The sequence below is a fragment of the Pan troglodytes genome, chromosome 4 (genome assembly GCF_028858775.2).
Source record: "Pan troglodytes isolate AG18354 chromosome 4, NHGRI_mPanTro3-v2.0_pri, whole genome shotgun sequence".
Taxonomy (NCBI): Eukaryota; Metazoa; Chordata; class Mammalia; order Primates; family Hominidae; genus Pan; species Pan troglodytes.
Window position 1 is genome coordinate 196,904 of NC_072402.2, and position 26,078 is coordinate 222,981.

A 26,078-nucleotide genomic window follows, 5' to 3' on the forward strand; every position below is an offset into this window, starting at 1 on the left:
CGGCGTTCCAAAACTTTGGAATGCTGAGGTGGAAGGATTGTTTGAGGAATCTGAGACCAGCCTTGTCTCTACTAAAATTCAAAAAAATTAGCCAGGCGTGGTGGCGCATGCCTGTAGTCTCAGCTACTCCCAGGTGCTGAAGCAGGAGGATCTCTTGAACCTGGGAGGTCGAGGTGCAGCGAGCTATGATCGTGCCACTGCACTCCAGCCTGTGTGACACAGTAAGACCCTGTCTCAAAAAATATAAAGAATTTAACCAACAAACATACTCACACATGTGCAGAAGACGCTGCTCCTGCAGACTGGCTTCTTCACTGTTTCCTAAACACATCAGGCACACTCCCACAGAGGGCTTTGCCTGCACTTACCTTCTAACCTACTTCTTCTACTCTACAATGTACTCATTCAGTACACCTGTGGTTAATTGTCCACCTTCTCACTTAGAATGTAACAGGACATAGACTGTAAAAGACAGATTTGTTTTGTTCAGTGATGTATCTCAAACACACTGAACAGAGCCTGGCACACAGAGATGCTGAATAAGTATTTGTTAAATCAATCCTCAAAGTATTCGTTGCAGCATTATTGAAAACAACGGATTGGACATGACCTAAATGACTAAGTGAATACAGCACTAGCACACAGACGTGAAAAAGACTGAGGTAGAGGAATGTGAAATGATCTCCAAGATACACGGTGCAGAAGAGTGTGTTTAGCAGGCTACTATTTGTACAAAAAAAGGGTAAAAAGTCGTGTGTGCACGGATATAAACAATCTTTCTGTAAGAATGCAAACTGGGGCTGGGAGGGAACCTTGCTTCATTTACATTGCGCACCATTGTATATTACATACCCATCACATACACATGAGCCTGTGTTGCTGTTCAGTGGTAAGAAATCATTTAAAAATAGAAAAAAGAAGGAAGGAGGGAAGAGAGAAAGAAAGAAAAGGAATAAAAACCAAGCAGGGGAAGAGCCAGGGACCATCTGGTCAGCCTGCAATCCTCCCAAAGTGCGACAAGGGAGTTGAGGTCGGAGGCGGCGCACGTGGGGGAGGAATCCGACCACCACCTGTGTGCCTTCGATGAGCTTTCAACAAGGGCAACAGCAAGCTGCTCAAGACTGTAGGAAACACAGGGCTTCGCCGCGACCACGGTCAAGACGGCACCGGGCCTTGGGAATAACGTGAACAGAATCACCCAGGAAGCCGCGGGAGCGCGCGAACACGGGAGAAGGGAAGCAGGTTGCCACAGAAGAGCAACCCGAGCGGGGCCTCAGGGCAGTCGCACACACGAGGTTCCGAGCCCCCGGTGTCAGCGGCATCCCAGGGCCCCTCCCGTGTTCGGAAATCGCCGCAGCCTGTGGGAGAGCCACTCACCCCTTGCAGCGGCCGGGTACTCTCGTAACTCGCTCCGCACGGCTTCCAAAGCCGCCTCCGCCACGGCTGCGTCAGCGCCGGCCGAGACCCCGCCTTTCCCCGACGCCCCGCCGCAGGCCACACCCCCAGCACTCGCCCCGCCCTTCCAGAGGCACCCGCCGCAGGCCACACCCCCAGCACTCGCCCCGCCCTCCCCGCCGCAGGCCACACCCCCAGACCCTCGCCCCGCCCTTCCAGAGGCACCCGCCGCAGGCCACACCCCCAGCACTCGCCCCGCCCTCCCCGCCGCAGGCCACACCCCCAGACCCTCGCCCCGCCCTTCCAGAGGCACCCGCCGCAGGCCACACCCCCAGCACCCCGCCCCGTCCTGCCCCTGGACACATACCGGGTTCTGCCACCGAAGCGGTGGAACGACTGGCAGCGCCCGCTTCGGCCTGCCCCACTGGGCCGGCATCCCAGGGTTAACAAACAATTGTGTTTATTGACAAGTTCATACATCAGTACAAACGGGCACGTTAAAAACAGCCCCCCCGCCCCATGCAGCCGAGGATGAGGCGGGAAGCGCCGCGACCTGCACAAAGTATAAAAGTTATAAATAAGGGGCTTTCAAAACAGGGCGGGGGCAAATCTGGAGTGGGGCGGCGGTTGCCAGTGGCCTCAGACACGCAGAAGGGGACGGGGCGCCGGCCGGGCCACGAGGCCCCCCACCCACATGGGGCAGAGGGCAGGAAAAGGGCGGCCACATTCTCACAAACTTCTGGCGAAGGGTAGCTCCCTCCTCGTGAAGGACCTGGCCCAGAGGGCGAACCTGAGTCCCACCTGCGGTGGGCGCGGCTGGTGTGGGAAGTCGGGGCACAGCAGGCACGGGCCCGCCCCCGGCGCCGCGGGAGTTCCAGGGCCATGCGGGTGGCGATGCTAGAGGAGTGGGGAAGGGCCAGGTTTGGAGCAGCTCAAGCGCACTCAGGCTGATGCCCCGGAGCTGGGAACCTTTTGTAACCCTTTTTCTTTCTTTCTTTCTTTCTTTTTTTGAGATGGCGTGTAGCTTTGTCACCTAGGTTGGAGTGCAATGGCGCGATCTCGGCTCACTGCAACCTCCACCTCCACCTCCAGGGTTCAAGCGATTCTCCTGCCTAAACCTCCCGAGTAGCTGGGATTACAGGCACCCACCACCACGCCCAGCTAATTTTTTTATTTTTAGTAGAGACAGGGTTTCACCATGTTGGCCAGGCTGATCTCGATCACCTGACCTCGTGATCCACCCGCCTCGGCCTCCCAAAGTGCTGGGATTACAGGCTTGAGCCACCACACCTGGCCCGGAACCCATTTCTTTATAAGCCTCTGCCTATGGCACAGCAGGGCGGGTGCAGGGGCTTTCGTGGCCTGAAGCTGTGGTAAAGCTGCTCTGACTTACCTGCAGCAGAAGGGAGCAGTAGGGCCCAGAAAAACCTTTCCTCAACTCTTCAACTGCCTCACGACATGGTCCCACTCTACCTCCTAGGGTCCCCTATCTCCTTTCCCTCACCCCTAATTACTGCCCTTTTACATTCTAACTTATCCCCTCACCTCTGCCACTTACCTGTCCCATCTACCACTTTTCTAGTGTCTCCTTTGGCCCCAGCACCTCCCTCCTCTCAAACTCCAGTATCCAGCACACCCGTGGGTGCCCAGCACTGCCTTTGAGGAGGCTCCTTCTACCTAAACCAGGTGTCCTATGGGCCATCTCGTATCAGCTAGGCTGTGGACACCAAGAATCCAGAATCTGGGTTCACTTAGTGTACTGCACCCCTTTTCTGCTCCCTGATAGGTGTTCCACATAAGCCAGGGTGGTGAAGCTGAGGCAGGATGTGAGGAAACCAGGCACACAGCAGCCAGCCAGATACTCTGGCAACCAACACTCAACGGCGTGCTGTGCAGGTAGGTGTGTGTGTGTACATGTGTGCACGTGCATGCGTGTGATCTCATCTGTGGCCGAGGTCCTCAGGAGGTAGGCCAGCGCCCTGTAAACGAGGGATGTTCCAACACAGGCTTCTGACTAAGCATCATTCAGGATGCAGGGAGAAGGTGGCCTCTGGGCTCCAGCAGCCGGCTGGGGTCCAGGGTGCAGGACAGGGAAGAACAAGGGGCTGAGGAAAGGAGGCCAGAGCTTCATGTTTGCCCAGGTGAGGGCTTACTGTTCTGCAGCAACGTCCCACAGCTGGCTCAAGTTCTGGCCAGGAGAGTAAGGGGTCACAGGGAAATACAATGCTGGGCCCCTCTTGGAGGGAGAATGGGAGTGGAATGTGCGGGCTCAGGTCCAAATACAAACTCAAGTCTCCTGATGGCTGGGGACACCCTGGAGGGCCAGATGGCTCTGCCTTTCTGAGCTGCCAGGTATTGGGGAAAACCACCCTGCTCTGGCAGCCAGGGGAGTGCAGCTGGTGTGAGAGGGGAAGTGCAGGTAGAGGTGAAGGCCCACAGTTGGCTGACGGGCACTGAATACCACATCACCTCTCACCTCGACCCCAGAGTACCCTGTGTATGCTCCACCACAGGGAGCTAATCCCTGCAGTAATTTCAAATGGCTTCTAAGAGAGGGCCAGCCCTTCCCAGATTCCTAGATGGGGTAGGCTGCCCTCCTACCTCTCACAGCACCAAGATGACAAAGACCCAAGACCTGTCCCTGCCACTGGAGGGGCTGTGGAGGCAGGAGTTCCAAGGAAGTGAGGCAACAGTCAGGGAAATAAATTAATAAATACAGGCCCCCCACGAGGAGCGGCTGGGAAGGCTGCTTTGCCTCTGAACACTGCTCCCTGCTTTCCACTCCAGGCAGCCCCGCAGGTTTTGGTGAGGGGCAGAGGGGCTGCAGTTTGGAATCGCTGGGGCATTCATTCACTTGGGACAGGCTTCCAGAACTCAGAGTTTGCATTCCATACGCCGTTCCATGGCTCGAAGCAACAGTTCCGAGTATTGCTCCAGCAGGGCCTGTGTCTGCTCGGCTCCCACAGCCCCAGGGCTGCTGCCTGGGCTGGACAGCACTGCCCCAGCCACAGCTTCCAGCTCCTGTCGCACTGAAGAGAAGGTGTCTCTGAGGAGCTGGGCAATCTGACTTTGCTCTGCTGAGGGCATCTTGCAGCCAGCCACCTGAAACAGCACCCCCAGAAGTGAGGTGGAGGAGCCTGTCAACAGACATATAAAAGGGAGGGGCCCCACCTGGGTCCAGCCTGCCTCAGAAGGGACTAGCTGGGAACTCTACCCGCCAAGATCAGCATGTATGGCCAGGGAACATGGGATGCAGGCAGACTCTGGGGGTGACGCCCAAGGAGGAACCCATTGGATTGCAGAACCGTCTACATCTTATAAGCAACTCCTTATGACAACTCCGGCAGAATCTGCTTTCTCTTTCAAAGTTTGGGCCTTCTTGGACTGTCCCCTATGTCTAAGGGGGCCAAATAATTCATGGATATGAAAAAGGATGCCATTAATAATTACACTGGGACAACGACATAAACTGGGATTGTCCTGAGCCAACTGGGAGGTGTGGTCTCTTCAGGCCTCACCTCCTGAGGGAAGTCTCCAGCTCTTAACCAGAAATGACCACAGGTGCCCGGTACAAGAGGCTAGCCTGGCCTCTAACCCCCTCACCTGTGCTGCCCAAGATGTTCTTGAGTGTGCCATCCTGTCAGCACAAGAGCCTTAGCATACTGTTCTGGACATGGTTATCCGAAACACCCAGCACTACTGACGTGCCCGCCCTCCTGCCGGGGGGCACCTAACACCCACCGAGTGGTAGAGCCGCACTGCCTGGCGCACGCTGCCGCGGAGCTCTGCCACCAGCTGCTCACACTGCTCCAGGCTCACCGCTGGCTCCGAAAGAGACGGATACAGCTCAGTGAGGCCCAGCATGTAGCCCTTTCAGGCCTCCGCACCCAAGACACTCAGAGCGGGAGAGACCTAGCCCTCAGCATTGCACCCCCCACTTGCCCTCAGTCCCTTCCTCTTGGCTTCTCTTCCAACGGCCTCCCCAACACCACACAAACAAGGTCCAGAGGAGACGGCCAGCCCCAAGTTCAGAAGCCACTGAATGGGCAAGTGAGTCACAAGGAAATCATGAAGGTTAGCAGGAGGGTCTCACCATCAGGGGTGTGACTTACGGACCTGCGACAGGAGCAGACAGGACAAGAAACACCAGAAGCTGTACCCACAGAAATGGGATAGAGCCAGACAGCGGCCAACAGAGAGGGGAGAGTAAGGATGGGGCAGGAGATGAGAGCTGGGGAGCTGTGCACACCTGAGTCCTGGCTCAGGGCTGCCCCTGGCTTGGTGCATTCCATGGGGTTGGGAGTCTTCTCAGGGGGTGGGGGCTGCAAGTTTTCAGGGCCTTGGAAGAGGCTGCTGACTGGCAGTTGCTGGGCACAGGGGCTGCTGGGCCCAGGATGAGCCTGGCACTCTGTCCTAGGCTTGGGAGTGGTGCCCTCCCCCAAACAGGCCCATCTCTCAGTTGTACTGTGAGCTTTTCCTAGGCCCACCGGGAAGCCAGGCTTTTCTGCCTCGCCAGGGGCCCGGCCTTTGGTGACAGGAGAGAATGCAGCCAGGGTAGGATGGTCAGGCAGTGGTTTGGGGATGTCCAGGACCAGGTGAGCCCAGCTGGGCAGGGCCAGGTTGCTGAGTGGTGAGACTCGGATGGGGGCATGAGCTTGAGGTTCAGCCACCAGGCCCAGGTTCTCCCCAACAGAGATACTGCGGGATATCTTGGCCATGGAACTGGTGGTGGGGTTCTGATAGGAGTGAGGCCGAGACGGACGGCCATCAGCTGGGGGCAGGGAGCCCAGACCATCCTGAGCTTCGATCTCCCGAGACAGCAGTGCGCCTGGTGAAGGGGCCTGCAGACTGGCCTCATGTCTTTCTGCAAAGGAGACAGAGGTATACACAGGTCAGGTGTTGAGGAAGGCATCCCAGGTGCCAACACCCAATCCCGAAGAGCTGCTGTTCCCCTCCACATGCCCATTAAGGGACACCTAGTGGCCAGCAGAGTGGCACATCAGGGCCACACCAGGCCCTCCCTCCTCCAGCATGTACATGTGTTCCATAGACCCTGCACCCTGGCACTGAACCCATCAGGCTCCTCACCCTGTGGCACCAGACTGTGCACAGACTGGGCCTTCTGGAGTCCAGAAAAGGGGCTGGCTGTGGCCACTCTCTTGGGAGCCCAGCTGCTGTCAGGGTTGAGACGGCATCGTGGCAACAGCACAGAGGCTGCCTGCTGGGGGCTGGGGTTGCCAGAGGATGGTTCCACCTCCGGGGGTGCTCCAGGGGGATTGGCACCATTGCCTCTCGGCTGCTCACCAGATGCCTGTGGCACCTGGGCTGGTCTCGACATCAGTGCCAGGCTTGAGGAGGACGGGGATGGTTCCCTACAGGGAGGAAATGTGGGAGAAGGCCCAGAGAAGTCTCAATGCTCCTCCCTGCCAAAATGGCGAGAAACTCATAGCACCAGGGCACTAGGAGAGAACCAGCACAAAGCCAGATAGGGCTGGGGAAAGGCCAGTTAGCCCAAAACCGGGAGTGCAAAACACCCCGCGCATGGAGAGACAGAACACTGGAGAGGAGAGGGCAGGAGCCCTGGGAGGCCAGGAGAGCCAGAGCTGCTGCTGGGGGGTAGGGGGCCTCTGTACCTGAGTGGGCGGGTCTGTACTTGCAACAGCAATCGTGAAGAGATACTCCGAGACTCTGACCTCTCTGGGACCTGCACTGGGGCCCCTACCAAGGTCAGAGAAATCATGAATTGGGGCAAAAACCAAGCCCTTGCCCCAGATTTTCCTCCTTGAGACCCCCAGCCACAGCCTATACCCTGGGACCCTCCTCTCAGGTAGGCAAGGAGGGGAGAAGGGCAAATTGCAGGCACTAAATGCTGGCCCTCTGACCACACCTGGAGCAGCTCCACTGGCCAGAGTCTCAAAGTGCTGTTTTAGAAACTGCTCCTGGTCTGGAGTCTGGGGGCTGCCCTCCTGTAGCCCATAGGGGCCCATGCCTCCCTCCTCTTCTTCCTCTTCTTCATCGCCCTCAGCTGGCTCTTCAAGGTCTGAGGAGATGCCATCCACACTGAGGGGCTCCGTGCTCTCAGAGTCTGGGTGTGGGGAGGGGAGAGAGGCATCGCACTGCACCCATCTGTTGCCAGAACCTCCCCACCCACCTCCGGGCCCCACCCCCCATGGCCCCTCCCTCCAGGCTACAGCCTCACCTTCAGTGGGGTGCTCCGGGCTGGAAAGGCAGCTGCTGCTGTAATCCACAGAGCAGGCACTGTCAGGGCTGTGCTTTTCTGAGCTCCTGCTGCCTGGGTACACTCTTCCCAGAGTTCCCCGGGCTGGAGCCTGCACTTGGAACTCACTGTTAGGATTCCAGCAGGGAGAAGAAAAGGCAGTGAGCAGGGGTAGGCAGCAGCCCCGCTGGACTCCTGCCTGTGATCAGGGTGAGGGATGAGGCAGTGGTGAGCTGGAAGGAAAGCCCTGAGTATCCTGGGGGCCAACCCTCCCTCGACTAAAGAACACTCATAGGGAGGGGAAGACGGGGGCACGAGGTCTGGCTAGGGCAGGATCCTTGCCTGGTATCCATGGTGGGGTTGTCACTCGGCTCCGGGTAGACAATACCATCTTCAATGGGTGCAGGTTCCAGATCTTGGGCAAAGACCCCTTCCTCTTGTGACAATAATCGGATAATATGGGGATAGGAACAAGGTTGGGAAGCCTGAGGCCGAGGGGGCTTTTCATTCTGGGAACACACAAAGGGATGTTAACAGAGCAGAGGTGACAGATGAGGCAGTGGTAGCTGGGGGGTAAGCCCTGAGTATCCTGGGGGCCAACCCTCCCCTTGGAGAAGAGGTGGAGGTGAGTAAGGATGTGGTGTGCACTCATTCAAGGGGAAGCTGAAGGACAGACATCGAGAAGCCAGGCTGGGCTCCAGTTGCTGATGTGAGCTTCTGGATGAACTGTATTAGCACTCTGGGCTGCCAACCTCCAGCTACCACTTAATACCAAGAGTCCTCCAAGAAACCCAGCCCAGGGCAAAGGCCACTTTTGCCTCTCCACCCCAACCCCTCCCCTGCCTATCCTGATGACCAAACCATACAGCCCAGCCACCCCCATCCTGGCTTTGCAGTTCAGGTTACCCATGTGCCACAGGGGCAGAGCAAGCATAGCTGGACCAGTGCTCAGGTCCCAGCTGGTGGCAAAGGCTGCCTAAGGCCCCTTGGAACTCTCTAGAGAGCTGGGAGAAAGCAGGCTCACCTGGCTAGTGAGTGAAGTCTCAAGGGCCTGCTGCCCATGCTTCCTGGGACCAGATGGGATGATGGCCAGCGAGTCCTGGCTAGGGTCCTGCAGGCTTGGGGCCAGTGTTTCCAGCTGCCGCAGATCCAGCATGGATCTAACGCTCAGTTCCACACCTGGCTGAACCCAGCGCCCTCTTCTTCTGGGTCCCGAGTTGGCTGCAGGAGCTGGGTCCAGGAACCCCACGGACTCCTGTGCCTGGTGGGAGGTAGGGGGTGGGGGAGGAGTAACAACAACCACACAGTCAGATCAACAAATATCCACATATCCCTTACTATGTGCCTGGCACACTACACATGCTAGCTTACTTCATCCTCACAGCAACCTTTTGAAATGGGCACTAGTATCATCCTTGTTTTACAGATGAGGAGACTGAAGCACAGGGGGCTTAAGTGACCAGTCTGCGTCCCACAGACAGTAAGTGGCCTGCAGGTTAGTCTGGCTCCAGAGTTCATGCTCTTAGCTGCATTCCGCATCCTCTGGCACAGGAACCCCTAGTCTCAGCCTTCACCTGGTATCATTGATGCCTCAGAGCTGGGGGTCTCTAAAAGTCTCCCACTCTGAGGACAGCCCCAGCAGCAACCACTTACTACAAAGAGTCCCCCAAGAAACCCAGCCCAGGGCAAAGGCCACTTCTGCCTGTCTACCCCAACCACTCCTTTTGCCTCTCTACCCTAATCACTCCAATAGCTGGGGGCCCCAAAGTCCCTTCACAGCACCAAGGACAAACCTATAGCCCAGGCCTGAAACCCCTGGCCCGGTCAGGGTGCTCCAGAGACACCACAGCATCATCACTCTGTGAAACAGTTGCTGACAACGGAAGGTACTGGTGCTTGGGAACTTGCTCTGAACACCTTGATCCCCCTTTGGCCACCCCAGGGCAGTTGCTGAGTTACGGGTCCCCTCATGGCCTTTTCCCTCTAACTATTCTGGAAGTTCTCCGCTTACCTCCTAACCGGGGTCTTTAGAACTGTTTCTCCAGATCTCCGCTCTTTGGATCCTTGATTTCCTGCATTTTAGTTCTAACTGTCTGGCTTAGGGGTCCTTTGTCCTCTCCACCTTGAGCTCTTCTCTGATGATATTTACTTCCAGGCACCAGGCAGCTGAACAAGTGCCCCACCTCCCCAGTGCTGACTAACCCTGTGCTCCATCCACCCCAACTGGTCCACAGGAAGGAAATACCTGGGCTTTCTTCACCCCGCACCCAGGACTGGCCCAGCTGCTTCAACTTCCCCGACAAGGCCTTCCTTGGACACAGGAGTGCAGCATGTGGGCAGACCCCATGCCCCAGTACCCTACCAGGCCCAGAGAGCCCTGTTCTCACAGCTCCCTTCGCCTCCTCTAACCTTGGAAGAACATTTTAACAATGGCGACTCACCCGACTCATCTCCCAGTGGGACAGGCTTCGGGGCAAGGCTGGGCTGGGGACCGAGGCTAGACAGAAACAGGCAGTCAGAGGAAGTGTCTCCTGCCCCTCCCCCACCCCCACCCAACCCTGGAGCCCTGGCCCCATCAGCCCATACCCTGTGTGGCCACAATGATGCCTCAGTTTCCTCAGCTCACACTGCTCTCACCCCACAGTCTCAGAAAAACCATATCTAGCCATCATACCAACTAGGGCCTGTCTGCCCCCACACCCAACTGCCACAGACCCAGTGCCTTCTTGGTACTCTTGGCAAGGACGGGCAGTGCTGGAAGTTCTTCTTCAGTCCCCTCATCTTCTCCCTCCTTGTCACTGTCTGATGAGAGAGCCGGTCCAGGAGACAGCATTGATGGGGCCTGGTGCCTGAGTCCGAGACAAGGAAGGGCATGGGGAGAGGAGACTCAATAGGGGGAGAGGAAGCTCAATGGGGGAAAAAGGAAGAGGAGACTCAATGAGGGGAAGATGAGACTCAATAGGGGGAGAGGAGACTCAACAGGGGGAAGAGGCTGACATCATGGATCCTTGTGTGAGAGGTAAGGTCTTGGGAGACAGAGTTGCTGAATGGCAGGCCCAAAGCATGGAGGAAGTGCAGTGAGGTCCCAGCAAGCCATCTGCACACCCACCCATCACTTGCCCACATTCTGTTCTCACCGGTTGGGTCCAGAAGCCCTTTGGGGAGAGGATGGTCCTTGCTGCTTGCCGCCCCGCTGACGCTGGCGCAACTCGGCCAGACGCTGCCTCATGCTGATGGTCATCTCAGAGCTCAGGCGCCACACAAATATGCAGCTGGGGTAAAGCCACACAGTTGGCTGAAGGAGGGGCAGGTAGAATGGCTAGCGCTATTCGTTCCCCTTATCCATGGATGGCAAGGAGACCAGAGCCACCCTCCACTTCAGGTCAAGCACAGCCAAGAGCTATCCCTGTTAACCCCACTTCCCAGAGACATCACTGAAATGGAGAGAGGGGAGGGCAGGGTGCTGTGGCAGAGTAAGAATCTGCCTCTCAGGGAAGCTGGATTCTGCTCACCTGTCCCCAGACACAGAGATGAGATGTTTACAATCATTACTAAATTTCATGCCAGTGACAATCTCTGTGAAGAACAAAGAATACGGTCTATAAGCCACCTTAAATTCCCAACCAAGTCCTCTCCATCCCCACAGTGGACACGGGGGTTGGCTGCAGGGTAGGGATAGGTAGCTCTGCGGGTCCCAAGAGACTAATAGAAGAGTGAAGTTCCAGGGGTGGAACTCACTCAGGTTTACGCAGGTATCAGCTTCTACTCGGGGATTCAGGCTACACTCACCTGAGTGGCCAAACATGGTGGCCACGCACTCGCCTGAGGAGAAGTCAAAAATGGAGAGATTCTTGTCAGAACAGCTGGTGGCAATGTAGATCCCTGAGGGGTCTGTCTGCACCTGAGGAGTAGCTGGGTGTGCAGCTGGAGGACATGGGAAGTACCAGTCCCTCCCACCCAGCACCACCCTGTCCCCGAGCCCCTGTCCAGTACCCCCTCTGGGTCCTTACCTTAATGAGTGTGCCGTCCTCACCCTGTGACCCTTTAAACAGCTTCTTCTGCTTTCCACTGCTGATGTTAAATATCCTGTAAGAAACATAGTCTCTTTCTCATGAGGAGGCGGTGAAGGTGGAACACGCCTGGGGGATGGAAATGCCAGCTTTCACTCCCAGTCTACACTCTCTGGGAGCTACCCCCAGCAGCAAACAGGCTACCACCTCTTGGGTGAAGCAAAGTACTGTAGGCTCAAGGGGGTACAAAGTCCTGTACAGAACGACAGATGTGGGAACTTAGCTGCACAGAGCTGACCCCGTAGGGCGATGAAGGAATGTGGGCAGAGTCTGAGGAGGGGATGCCCACCGAATATTTCGGTCCTGGCAGCCAATAGCCGTGTACTTCCAGCTGGGCTCCACATCCATGTCATAGAGGGTCGTCTTCCGCACCACGTGGTGTGTCCGTGTGAACTGCACTCCATCTCCAGACTGCAGGGGTGGAGCATGTGGGCAGGCCCACACCCAAATGCCTCACCAGGCCCCAAGAGCCCTACTTGCGCCTCCCTTCACCTCTTGTAACCTTAGGCAGGGAATGGCAGACCCCGCCCTGCCCCGCCCCTCTCAGGAAAGCCCAGTGCCCTCACCTTCTGCGCAGTGCGGAAGTAGATGCTCTTGTCTGCTCCACAGCTGATCATGCAGACTTGCCCAACACTGGCTATGAAGGAGGGAAGCCCAGCTGTTCCCACTGTTCTCACCACATGGGAGCAGCCTGCCTCCCACCTTCCCTCCATGAGATCCCCCATCAAGCTACTCTACATGCCAGGGAAAACCAACTAAATTAAACCTGGAAACCCAGGTTTTCCTGTCTCCTTATCCTCAGTCCAACCTGGTTGGCTCAAGTCCCAGCACTGAGAGTCTCTGTTCCACCTATCTTCCCAACCAGCTCCAGGCCTCCCAGCTGCTGTCCAACACTCCCCCACAACGGGCAGACCCTTCTCATGGAGGTGGGAGGCAGATGGCAGCAGGGGTGAGAGTGGCAGGATGTGTCTCATTCACCCTGCCCGCACCTGCAAACTTGACAGCAGTGATGGAGGATGAGTGTTCGTCCAGCGTCTGCTGTAGGCTGTACTCCCGCCTGGCATCCAGCACATGGATCAGCCGGTCCCGGCTCGCCGATGCTAGCAGTTTCAGACCTGGGGATGAAAGAACTCCATCAGCCCATGAGTGCCCTGAACAGCCCTTATCTGGGCCTGGCAAAGAGCCCCGAGGGAACTGAGCCCCATATCCCCAAGCCATGTGAACCACGGAGCAAGGACAGAGCTGTCTTCCTCTAAACCAGCAAAGACACCAATGATCCAAAGATTACCGACCCCACGTCCAAGAGCCAGGACAGATATAAGTGGCACCGGCAGGACTGGAGGAGACCTGTGCCATTCCGGGCATTCTCCTAACCTGTGTCTGGCTTAGAATACTCCAGGCACAGAATCTCAGAGTCATGGGCCTCCACCTTCAGCATCTCACTCAGGGACTGAAGTTTGTGCATCCTGCAAAGATGAGGAGAGGTGGGAAGAGGCCATGGCCAGGCCGCAGGAAGGACTCACGCCCCCTCCTCTGCTACATTTTCTCCTCCTTTTTCCTTTTTTTGAACTTTTAGGCTTAGAGAAAAGTTGCTGAAAGAACAGAGAGCGTCTATATTTCCCTTACCCAGCTTTCCCTAATGTGAGCATCTTACATAACGATAGTGCAATTATCAAAAGTAGGAAATTTATGTTGGTACAATACTATTAATTAGAGACCTTATTCAAATTTCACCAGTTTTCCTACTATGTCCTTTTTCTTGACTCTAGATCCTATCCAGAATCCAAATTGCATTTAGTTACTTCTCCTTAGACTTCTGTGGTCTGTAACAGTTCTCTGGTCTTTCCTTACTTTTCATGATCTTGATGCTTTTGAAGAGTATTGATCAGTTACTCTGTGGTATGTACCTCAATGTGAGTTTGTCGGATGTTTTCTCACGCCTATATTGAGTTTATGCATTTTTGGTAAGAATACCACAGAAACAATGTCACGTCCTTCTTAGCACGTCCTATTATGGGCTTAATGATGTTGATATGAGGATGTTAACCTTGATCACTTGGTGAAGATGATTTCTGCTAGGTTTACTCATTGTGAAGTTATTATCTTTGCCTTGTAAATAAGTATCTTGTTGCCCAATCTTTTTGAGCCAAACCCTCCCTAAAGTTCTAAATACCCAACTCGGCACCATGAGAGGCAGTCAGTACCCACCCAGGGCCTGGCATTATCTAAGTGTGCCCATACGGTCCCCTGATGCTAGATGCTGTCCATTGGGGCTGACACACACCGAGCGGATGCCCACGCAGGGATCCAACAGGGATGCATCAGCTTTGTCTCCTCCAGGCAGCTCTGTGTCCAGCAGGGCCTGGGTGTTCCCATCCACATAGATGATTTTAATGAGGTCCTAGTGGAACAGGTTAGAAAAGGTGGATGAAGCAGGCCTGACCAGTACAGCTGCAAGGGGCAAGAAAGCTGAGCACAATAAACCCTTGGACCACAGAGCACAGCCAAATGAAGGCTGGAAGGCCGAGGCCTAGGGACCCAGTTCCCAGTAACCAGGTGCAATAGCTGTGGGGATGGGGGCACTGAGGGTGAAGCAGGGCCCCACAGCCTCAGGGCTCACACTGCTGAGGATGTTTCGGTGGAGGGTGGAGCCATGCACCCCGGAGCTCTCTGTGTTCCACAGGCGGATGGTGTTGTCTGAGGAGCAGGTAATAAAGGAACTGGGGGGCAGGCAGGCCTGGTTACTGTCCTTCACCTCGGGGTAGACCTGAAGGGGCCGAGGGAACACAATCAGACCTCCATTCGGGAGCAGTCCTCTGCCTACCCAAGGAGATGGAAGGGAATGGGACGAAAAAGGGAATGGTGGCCAGGACTTAGCCCAGTGCCTGTCACAGGCCATACATAACTGGTATATACCCTTCAACATGACCAAGGGGAAGCACCCACTACATATCAGGCACTCTTCTATGTCTCCCACTTACACTATTTCATTTTATTCTTAGAACAATTAGGTGAATCAAGTACACCATTTTACAGGTGAGGAAACTGAGGCTTGGTCAAATTCAATAACTTGTCCAAGATGACTGAGGCAAAACTAAGGATGGGGCACACTGGGGAAGCCTGTAACATTCAAACTCAGTCCCCAGGATCTATCCCAGGGAAGTCACTGGAGAAACAGGGAGGCAGCAGGAATCTAAGATTATACTTGGGGATCCCTATTTTCTGTCCTCAAAATGGTATCCCAGCTAACCTGGCCAGTCTCCAGCCAGCCAGCCAGCCCACATACCTCCACACTCCAGACGCAGGAAGACTGATACAGAGCCGAGTACACCTTGCCCACTTTCTAGGGGTCCCTCACATCCCAAACATAAATGCTATGATCGTTGTACACACAAGACAGCCACTGATTAGTAGGATCAAAGGTCAAGGCAATGGTGTCTGGATACCTGGCATTCGCCACTCCAGAGAAGAGGCGACTGTAGGGAGAGGACAGGGCACACTGGTCAGACTGAAGGGAATGAAAAGAGAAGCCAATCCACAATGGAAGGAGCAGTGTGTGAGGAGCCCTCCCTGGGCCTGCAGGTTTGGAAGTAGTTGCTTGAGAGAAGAAAGGAGCCCCTACTAGCCATCAGCAGGAACCTGACCCAGCACTAGCTGCTGGGCCATGGTGTTCGGATGAACACAGCTTCACAGAACACCAACGTTAGACAAGATACTTCTATGGCTGTGATGGGGCAAAACAAAAACAAGACTACTCTGTGCACAGATAAAAACAAGATCACCATACAAACCACAACGAACCATGACAATGACCAAACACCGCCTTTCCCATCTACATGACTGCTGGCGGCTTCTTGACCAAATACAGCTTTAGCCCCATACCTTTCCTTCACCTCTTAGATAAATTAACAAGATGTTCCACTGTAGAATTGCCCCTAGTTCCGGACAGCATCCAACCAGAATACTTCAATCCCTTGAACGATTCCTAAAATCACCCAACGCAAACCCAAATCCCATATGTCCCTTCTAACACCCACTTACTGAGACTCTCCACAGTTCTCCATGGGGTGGGGTCTCCTTGGTTGCAACAAGTACCAATAAACCCAAATTCTTCTGTCTAAAGAGGTATTCCCAATAATCTTTGGGGCATCAATACACTCTTCACCTGCTCCCTGAGGCACTGACAAGAAAGACTGGGCAGGGGTAAGGCTACAAATGGAGGAAGGGGGGCCCACGTAGCTCACCTGGCCTCGGTGATGCTAGCAATGTCTGTCCCCAGAGCATGGGGTCGGGGCAAGGTGCTAAGGAAGTGCAGGTTAGAGGGGTTGAAAAGGTGCATGGTGCCATCAGCACAGCCACAGAAGATGTAGTCTTGGCTCACAGAGATGCAGTGGGCCACTGTGGTCTGTGGGCAGAGTGGCTCAGCTCAGCAAGGCCACCTGCCCACTCAGTCTTCTCTCCTCCCCACCCATCAACAGCCACCTGCCAAGAGGAGGGACCGGCCAAGGCAGGGGCAAGGGAAAAGCCACCCAGCTGCCCTGTTCTGAGCCCCTCAGCCCTGTCCAGCCAGGGATTAGGAATCGAGGATTCTTCTAGGCACCAGAGGATCCAGTAGGAAAAGCCCAGTGAAGAGAAAGAAATAGCATGAGAAAGAGAGGAAGGTGCAGGCACCACTTACTGTGAAGCTGTCTATGTTCTGAGCGGAAGAGGAAAGCAGGGGAAAGAGACAGAAAGAGCAGAGAGGAGGCAGTTATACAGATCACCAAGGGCTGGAAACGGGCCAAGCTCTAGCTCCCCCAAGCTTCGTTCTCCTGGGGTCTCCCGTATGCACAAGGGACCAGCCCCTAGTCTGAAGCCCTGGGCACTAGTTCTCCCCTGAGCTGAGACATGAGCAGACCCTACCCCTGGGGACGGAGGTACTTACCCTCAGCTCCACCCACTTGTCCAAAAGCCTTCGATCACTGAACTCACACAGCAGCCCTGAGGACGTGATGCAGAAGGTACTGTCCGCCTTCTTTCCTCTGCCACAGGCCACATCAGTGAAGAGGTTGTTCCGTAGCTCTCCCAGCAGCCCTGAGCGGCCCAGCAAGGGCACAGTGGCATTCACCTGTGGAGGCACACCACTGTTACACCCCCATCCACCCCAGAGCCTGCCCCTGGAAACTAGGCCCTAGGAGAGTACAGGGGACGCCTCCAGCACCTCCTTGCTCTTTGGGCCTACTCCTCAGCCCAGACAGCATCTGGCTCATCCAAAACTTCTGCATGACTGCTGGGAATGCAGAGAGAGGCCCAAGTGGGGCAGAGTCTGCTGGGGTGGGCTGGGCAGGCCCTGCCAGGGGCCTTGGTGGCTACTCCCAGCTTCAGCACCTCACCTCTGAGGTCTTGCTGTCATCGAGATACCAGAATTTGATGTGCCGGTTGCCTGCAGTGACAACGTAGCTGCAATCCTCAGAGAAGGACACTGCTGTCACCCGACTGGACACCTTGTTGGAGGCCACCACAATGTTTTTCTGGAGGGGATGCCAAAGGAAGAATCAAGGCTCTGTCTCTTGGAGCTAAGAAGACAGTGACTCAGAGAATGGAGGAGAATTAGAATTTGTACTTGAAAAAGTGTTTCTTTCCAGAATTTACTGGCCAGAAAAAGAGGGGTAGGGAAATAATCCCTTTCTAGAGGAGCTGAAAAGATTCGTTTCCTGCAGAAGTCCTTGAAGGCATAAAGCTAGCCCCTTCAACCAACATGCTTGGCCACACAGTTGCTCTTTTCTGCTTCAAATAACTTTCTAGAATGAGAATGGTTCAGTGGGGTGGAATGGAGCAGTGCAGGTCAGCAGTCTCTTGCCTCCCCAGCTGACACTTGACCCCTGTGAGGCTGCCAGGCCACCCCACCCAGCCACTCACCTTCCAGGCCCACACGTTGACGATCATGTCATGCTGGTAGCCCACAGAGACAATGTACTTGGCGCTAGGAGAGAAGGCCACACAAGCCACACCATACTTGTGCTCCTGCAGCTCGGCCACCTGGCTGTGCTCTGCCACGTCCCAAACCCGCACGGCAGGCATGTGCCCACTCTGCAGGGAGGCAAGAACTGGAAGTGAGTTCTTGACTTCTCCACAGGCATACAGCCCCACTTCGTCTTCCAGAGCGGGGCCCTCGCCTCCTCAGCTACTAGATACCATCACTTCCCCAGCCAAAAGTCAGGGCAGGGTACAGAGGAAATATGATAAAGATCTGAGGGCGACAGTGATTACCAGGAAGAAAGTGGCCCCCGATTTTAGTCAGCATCTCTGGGTGGCCGTCTGTACTTCAGGTTGTTCAAAGCTCCCTGAATGGTTCCGATGGGCAGCCGGCACTGAGAGCCACTAGCACTCAGGTTATTTCTGCCCCTAGTAAGACTACGCCGCCAGGACAGCAGCGTTCCTCCTGAGCCCAGCAGGGGGCCCCCGGGGGTAAGGAATAGTTAAGGTAGCGGTTTCCAAAGCACGCTTCCTTCACCAGCAGGATCAGCACTCTCTGGGAACTTGTTACAAATGCACATTTCAGACTCCCATCCCAGACCTACAGAATCAGAAACTCTGAGGACCAGCCTAGTGATGTGTGCTTCCACAAGCCCTCCAAGTGATTCTGATGTCCACTAAAGCTTGAGAACCACTATTCTAAGGTACAGCGAAAACCAGGATTTGGTGTCTGTTTCAGAAGCCAAAGTGACAGCAGGCCTAGGACCGCAGCTGTCTGCGGAGGCCGGGACACCTGCCCTCTTTACAGTACTGCCAGCCCTCTTCCTCACTCACCTCTCCAGTGACCAAGTACTTGCCATCAGGGGAGAAGGCAAGGGCAGTGATGGTTTTCCTGCAAGAGATGGGGCAGGCTCAGAGGGGCACCGGCAGCCTGGCCTAAGCCTAGCTCCCTCCCAGCCTCTCAAAAGGTGAGACCAGCAGACACCAATGGCACATGTGGCACTTCCCCATCTGGCTTTAGGACCCAACCAGGTCCCAGCCCCCAGAGCCATAGAGACTCTAGACAGTGCCCTTCTCATAGCTCCCAGAAGGAAGAGGTATCCTGAGGACCCCAGCCCATTTACCTGGAACTGTTGAGGATGTGGTGCTGTTTGTGTTTCCGGGGATTGAACAACACAACCACACACCTGAGAAGATGAGCAGACAACAGGCTCAGCAGCAAACCACAGCTCCCCCAGGAGCCCTCCAGGCCACCCAGGACTTCCAGTCACCCAGCAGAGGAAGCTGGGTAGAAAGAGCTCAGAAGGGCTCCACTGTTTTTTTCCTTTCCTTTTCTTTTCTTTTTTTTTTTTTTTTTGAGACAGGATCTTACTCTGTCATCCCAGCCAGAGTGCAGTGGTGCAAACATGGCTCAGTGCAGCCTCAACTTGAAGGTTCAAGCAATCCTCCCACCTTAGCCTCCCTAGTAGCTGGAACCACAGGCATGTGCCACCATGCAAGCTAATCTTTGTATTTTTTTTATTTTTATTTTTTTTGTAGACACGGGATCTTGCCACGTTGCCCAGGCTGGTCCCAAACTCTTGAACTCAAGTGATCTGCCTCCCAAAGTGCTGGGATTACAGGCATAAGCCACCGTGCCCAGCCTCCACTGCTTTCTCCTGGCAACCTGTTCTTGCTCCTTTTCCCCACCCAAGAGGAACTATCTCTGTAGCCCAATGAGGGTGAAAGGGTTCCCTGGAAGCCTGTCCCCCCAGCCAGGCCCCTAAATACCAGCTCTATCTCTGGCCATACCCACAAAGGGCAGCAGGGACACAGGCCATCCCGCAGCCCTTGTGCATACCCCAGGAAGGGGTGTAGGAGGGAAGAACAAATGTGATTTGGGCAAAGCAGGCCTCGGGTGCACAGCCCGTTCACAGGCTTGGGGCAACACATGTATCAAGCATGTGTGCCTTAAGATGTAAGGCCTCTCACGTGTGCACCCATGTGTGTAGTTGGCAAGAGCTGGCCCCCCACACCCTCCATGTGTTGAATAAGGAAGGAAGTGGGAGGCGAGGCAGGGGCCACACGGCAGAGAGGCTCAGTAAGATGGGGTGGGGGATAGAGATAGCCTGAGAAGGCCTGGGAAAGCCTTACAGTGCCACAGAGGTCCCAAGCCCCACCCTGAGAATCTCTGGCCCCAAGAAACCTGAGAAGAGCCCCCCAACTGCCAGAAGCAGAATCAGGGACTCTGCCTGCCTCACAGAGAAGGTGGGGGCAACCTCTCCCGCCAGGCAGCAAGGCTGCTGGATGGAATCAGGTCCTGCCTTTCCGGAGGCAGCTCTGGAGACAGAAGCTGGGTAGTAGGAATCGGGGGCAAGAAGCCAAAGGCCAGTAGCCAGGCAGCTTCTCTTTAGGCTTCCTGGCTGTCAGCAGGCCCTGGCCCATTGCCCCTTCTGCCTCAACTCTTCATTAGCACTGGAAATAGCAGACAAGAGCAAGCCTGGAGACTGCGAATAGGAAAGGCAGGGAGGAGAGAAAGAGGAGACAGCTACTTCCCCCAGACCTAATTTTCCCTCGTGGGACCCCACTGCAGCCCCCATATCTGAACGCCACTACTGGCTGGAAACTTGAAGGGAGGTAGGTGCAAGTTGCTAGTGAGGGCTAAGCATCTTGGGCTCAATAAACCACTTCGATATGCCAATTTGGGGACACTGGGACCTCCGATGTGACTAGATATGCCCAGAACTGCCAGGCTGACCAACAGCTGTGGAATTCCTGAGTCACATCATTTTCTCCTCTAACCCCTCAACTCTTCCTGTTTTTTTTTTCCTCCTTCTTTCTCCATTTCCTACTCTTTCCTTGTTCCTGTTTCTTTCTCTGTTTTTTTGAGACAAGGTCTCACTATGTTGCCCAAGCTGGTCTTGAACTCCTGGGCTCAAGTAATCCTCCTGCCTCATCCTCCCAAGTAGCTGGGATTACAGGCTCATGCCACCCTGGCTCAGCCCTTCCTTCATTTTTTTTTTTTTTTTTTGAGGCAGGGTCTCACTCTGTCACCCAGGCTGGACTGCAGTGGCACCACGGCACCATCACAGCTCCCTGCAGCCTCGACCTCCTGGGCTCAAGCAATCCTCCCACCTCAGCCTCCCAAGTAGCTGGGATTACAGGCACATGCCACCATACCCAGTCAATTTTTGTATTTTTTGTAGAGTTGGGGTTTTGCCATGTTGCCCAGGCTGGTCTTGAACTCCTTTCTCTTTTTATACCACCTTCTAGTCTCCTGCTTCCCCTTCTAGAATGTCACAGTCAGGAGGGTTTTAAAAAGTATGACAGGCCGGGCACAGTGGCTCATGCCTATCATCCCAGCACTTCGGGAGGCTGAGACAGGCAGATCACCTGAGGTCAGGAATTCGAGATCAGGCTGGCCAACATGGTAAAACCCCATCTCTACTAAAAATACAAAAAAAAGCCAGGTGTGGTGGTGGGTACCTGTAATCCCAGCTACTTGGGAGGCTGAGGCAGGAGAATTGCTTGAACCCAGGAGGTGAAGGTTGCAATGAGTTGAGATCATGCCATTGCACTCCAGCCTGGGCGACAAGAACTAGACTCTGTCTCAAAAAAAAAAAAAGTATGACAAAAGCAAGATGGCTCTGGAAACTCTGCACCCCATCGCTCTTGAGCAGGCAAACGAAAATTATAACAGAGCTGGGAGTGGTGGCTCACGCCTGTAATCCCAGCACTTTGGGAGGCTGAGGCTGGCAGATCATGAGGTCAGGAGATTGAGACCATCCTGGCCAACATGGTGAAACCCCATCTCTACTAAAAATACAAAAATTAGCCAGGCGTGGTGGCGGGCACCTGTAGTCCCAGCTACTTGGGAGGCTGAGGAAGGAGAATTGCTTAAGCCAGGGGGGGTCAAGGCTGCAGTGAGCCATAATCACCCCACTGTACTCCAGCCCACATGACAGAGTGAGACCCTGTCTTCAAACAAACAACCTGCTATGCAGACCAAACAAAACAGCAGCTGAGCACCACATTCAGTCTGAGGCCCACTGGTTTTCAACCTTGTTCTAAGTGATCGCTTCTTTCACAGGCCTACTTAGCACAGTGTAGCTAACCTCTAGTGTTCCTGGGAACCTAACCACCCTCTAATAGAACCTTTGGAAAAATGCATTATTCTCATCCTTCTGGGTACAAATGTGTGCCCTGCGTTATCCCAGCCAGCATGGGTATGTATAGGACTTTCCTGAGCTGGGGAGTGTCTGTGATTAAAATCATAGATTCAATTTAGGAGCAAGCTGGAATCTTTAAGACCTGCTGGTAGAAAAGGAAGGCCACCGGGCTTCTGTGAGTCTGCTGCTCTGTTGATCGCATATGAGCAGCGTTTTTGTTCCCTTGGTGTCTTCTGTTATCTACTTCTGAGCACTGATTCTCTCACTTGGTTCAAGCATCAGTGCACTGTCGCCTTCACCCTAAATAATTTTATTTCCTTCTATAACTGCAGACTGTGCTTCTCCCACAAATATGTCTTGCATCCCCCCTGTATGCCAGGCACTGGATACAAAGATTTTTTAAATAACCAGTAGATAGCATTTTGGACAGCTTTCTAGGTGCCAAGGTGATTCTAAATGCTTCACGTATATTAACTCTGCAGCTCCTGAGGCCTGTGGATACTATTATCAGCCCTAGGGTAGCCCCAAGACACTGTTATTACAGATGAGGAAATGAGGCATAGAGAGGTGAAGTAATTTGCCCAAGGTCGCAGAACTAGTAAGTGATGGAGCCAGGAAGGTCCCAGGCAGTCTGGGTCCAAGGCCCACATTGTCCGCCACTATCTTGTGTGACCATGATGAAGACACGGTTCCTGTGGTTAGAGAATATATAATCTAATGAAAGAGACCAGCCCATCCCTCTGATTTTAATACCCTGTGTGAAGTGGTGCCATAGGCAGCACAGGCAAGGGAACTCAGGATGGGGAGCAGTTGAGGAAACCAGAGTAACCACAGCTCAAATTTGCTGAAAGTTAACAAAGTCTCAATGCCTTATGGATAAAAGCATTTTCTCAGGTAATCACTCAACAACCCGATCTTACAGGTGAAAAAAACTGGAGCTTAAAGTTAAGTAATGTCTAACTTAATCAAAGTTGGCCCAGATATTTTGAAGAATGACTAGGGTTTGGGCTGGCTTTCTAGGCTCAGTCTAGACCATAGAGGAAGGGTTCACCAGGGCCATAGCCCAGCATGGGCAAAAGCAGGGAGCTTGGGTGAGTTTTAAAATCTGTCTTCAGATAAGCATGTTTCAGTTCTGTTTCCTCGACCTGTGGTGCACCACCTAAACATCTATTGGTAACTTTTTGGAATAAAAGGAACTAATACTACTTTAAATGTATTTGATTTGCTTTGTTGCTTGCTAACCAACAGGAACATAAACCTGTCTGTACAATTTCCCCACTCTGGTATTCAGTCTAGACAGTGATCCTCAAACTGCACCATGCATTGCAATCACCTGGGGAGCTTCCAAGTGCAGATCACCAGGCTCAGCCCCAGGGATTCTTATTCAGTGGCTCTGGGGAGGGGCCTAGGAGTCTAAACTTTAGCAAGCCCCTTATTTCATTCCAACACAGGAACAGGCTTTGAGGATCAGTGGTCTCTAGGTCCTTCTGAATCACCGTTTTCCTTTAGCAGGCAGACTAAATGACATGTTGGGAGTTAGATCCACTGGGATTTTTGGGTAGCTAGGTATTTGCCACCTGAGTCCTTCATGACACAAGAATCAAGCCGACCTATTCAGCCTTAGGAGGAGGGAGAGACTCTGACACATGCTACACCACAGATGGACCTTGAGGACGTTGTGCTGAGTGAAAGAAGCCGGGCACAAAAGGACACTTCTCTGAAGTACCTAGAGTAGTCAAATTCATAGAGACAAAAAGTAGAATGGTGGTCACCAGGGGCTAGAGAGAGGAGGGGAGAATTAGTGCTTAATGGGTTCAGAGTTTCAGTTGGATGGTGGTGGTGGTTGTACAACAATGTGACTTATTTAATGCCACTGTGCAGTACACTTAAAATGCTTAAAGTAGCAAAATAATCCTAACTTTGTAGGGGGAGGTGGTAAGCAGACCAACCTCTCCCAGCTTTGATCATTCCTTGCTCTCTTTTGGACACGGTGATTTCTACTCCTTTGATTGTGTTGCCTGATGTGTGACAGACCGTCCTCTTACACCTGCTCAGGGACAGAACAAACACAGCTCTGCCTACCTGTACTTCTCGAACTGTATTAAGCTCTCATTGTTACTTTAACACAAGAAAATATGGATATGTACCTGTTCCTCCAGACATGAGTATTGGCATCACTTATAATAAACTTAAATCTGGCAGCTCTGTTCCTAATAACTTTTGATTTCACTATAGCATTGAAATGGCATCTTTTTTAAAGATACTTAAATTAACTGTTAGGAACTCAAATTTAAGTTAAAGTTTAAACACAAGTGTTGCAATCAAAGGTAACCATTCAACCCAGGCGGCCCTGGGAGGAAGACAGCCTGCATCTGCACGGCTGGGTTGGCACAAGCACGGCAGGGTTGGCATGAGCGCAGCTAGTGGCAGCAGCTGTGTTTCAGTTTGGGTGGCAGGTTTCTTTCGGAACTGACAGTAAGAGGTACTCCGAAATCTTAAATGGGGGTGAGGGGAGGATTGTTTGCCAATTGTGGTTTTGTTTGTTTTGTTTTGTTTTGTTTTTGTGACAGGGTCTCACTCTCTCACCCAGGCTGGAGTATAGTGGTGTGTCCATGGCTCACTGCCTCAAACTCCTGGCCTCAAGTGATCTTCCTGCCTCAGCCTCCCCAGTAGCTGAGCCCACATGCATACACCACCACGCCCAGTTAATTTGTTTTTATTTTTTGTAGAGACAGGGTCTCACCATATTGCCAGGTGGTTTCAAACTCCTAGCCTCAAACAATCCTCCTGCCTCTGCCTCCCAGAGTGCTGGAATTACAGGCATTAGCCACCGTGCCCAGCCTTATCATCACTTTCAATAGCAAACCAAAGAAGCTGATTCTAACTAATTTAAGCAGAAAAGAAAATGTTTTGGAGAATTTTTCACAGGATTAATGGGAAAGTTGGAGAACTAGGCTTAGAAAAGAGTTAGGAAGCCGCCACCACCATGAGTAAATTCTTATTTTCACTGTGTCTTCGTGTCATTTCCCCAAGGTTCAGCACTCCTCTCTGGTGGAAGGAAGTGAATGTCTAACTCTAGATCACATGCTTATGCCCCAGCTTGCTAAGGAATGGGGCGAGGGACTCTCTGCCACACCTTCAGCCTCCACAACCCATAAAGGATACCTCCCGACACAACAGGAAGGGTATTCAGCAAAAGCAACTCACATTCACTCCATGTGCACAGTATTTTCTTTGATCTGTTTCTGAACCTTCAGATACCCCATCTGATCACTAGGAAGACCACGTGGGAGAGTGGTCATGTCAGCATGGTGAATCAATCATCTCTCCTGGAAAAGCAAGTCCCCATGCAGGTCCATCTATGAGTGGCTCCAAAGCATCTTCCCAGCACCCAGAAAACAGCCAGTTCATTCATCCACTAAGGACCTACAATCCTGTGGGCTAGGGCTGTCTGTGCACACGTCTGTCTCAAATGACAGTAGCACTTAGTGTTACCCTAGGAGGCAGTCTGTTCTGGCCTTTCAGGGACAGAACTCAGAGTGAAACCTTGACTATGTGTGACCCTGTCAGTAGGTCTTTGATATTCCTCTGACCTAAACTGGCTGCTGACAGCAATGAAAATAAACGCTGGCCCACATTCCGAGAACTGCCTTTGTCTTCCTTATCCCCAAGGAGTCAGGGAGTGCCGCAGTGAGACAGAACAGAGAAATGAAAAGCATGAACTGGAAGTATCCACGCGTGTGGCGGCATAAACACCACACTCAGGACAGCGGCCTCCTAGTGGGGGGAAGGGCTCAGGGAGGGGTGCACAGGGGGCTTCAACGTTACCAAGCATCTTGTTTTCTTTATGAAAAATGGACCTGAATCCAGTTTGCTTGTTCAGCTATTCCTCTAACACCTGTTCTTCAAATGCATGGAAACCTTAGTCCACAGACCCTCTTTATTTTCACCTAATAGATTATTCACCTCAGATACTTTTTCCTCTGCCTTAGATCCACACCTTCTCCACCCCCACAGCCAACCAGGGTCTCACAATCGATGCTGACATTTTTGTATTTGTGCTATAGTCTGTATCCACAGATGGTTGAGTATTTTGTATTTTAACATTTTACGTGAATGTTATCATGCTGTACATGTCCTTTTGAAACTAAGTTTTTACTCTTGTTCTTTTTTGGAGATTTACCTGTGTTGACAAGTGAAGATCTAGTTCCTTCTCACCACTGTATGGTATTTTGTTATCTAAAGAAACGATACTTGGTTTTAAAACATATCTGAAATAGCAAACAAAGCAAA

At 53.3% G+C, this 26,078-nt stretch overlaps 1 protein-coding gene and 1 pseudogene across 3 annotated transcripts in view; both read right to left on the reverse strand.

Annotated features, from left to right (window-relative positions):
• LOC129135285 (cytosolic phospholipase A2 beta-like) overlaps positions 1-1,477 on the reverse strand; it is a 29,243-nt gene extending 27,766 nt beyond the window's left edge. For 2 of the 3 annotated variants that reach the window (XR_010156826.1, XM_063810201.1), the window contains exon 1: positions 1,378-1,477. The gene's annotated coding sequence lies outside the window, so the exon portion shown is untranslated. The remainder of the gene's footprint in view (positions 1-1,377) is intronic. The other variant, XM_063810196.1, reaches the window with a different exon arrangement.
• Positions 1,478-1,838: 361 nt separating this feature from the next.
• Positions 1,839-25,015, reverse strand: LOC112207432 (mitogen-activated protein kinase-binding protein 1-like; annotated as a pseudogene).
• Between the last annotated feature and the right edge of the window lie 1,063 nt (positions 25,016-26,078).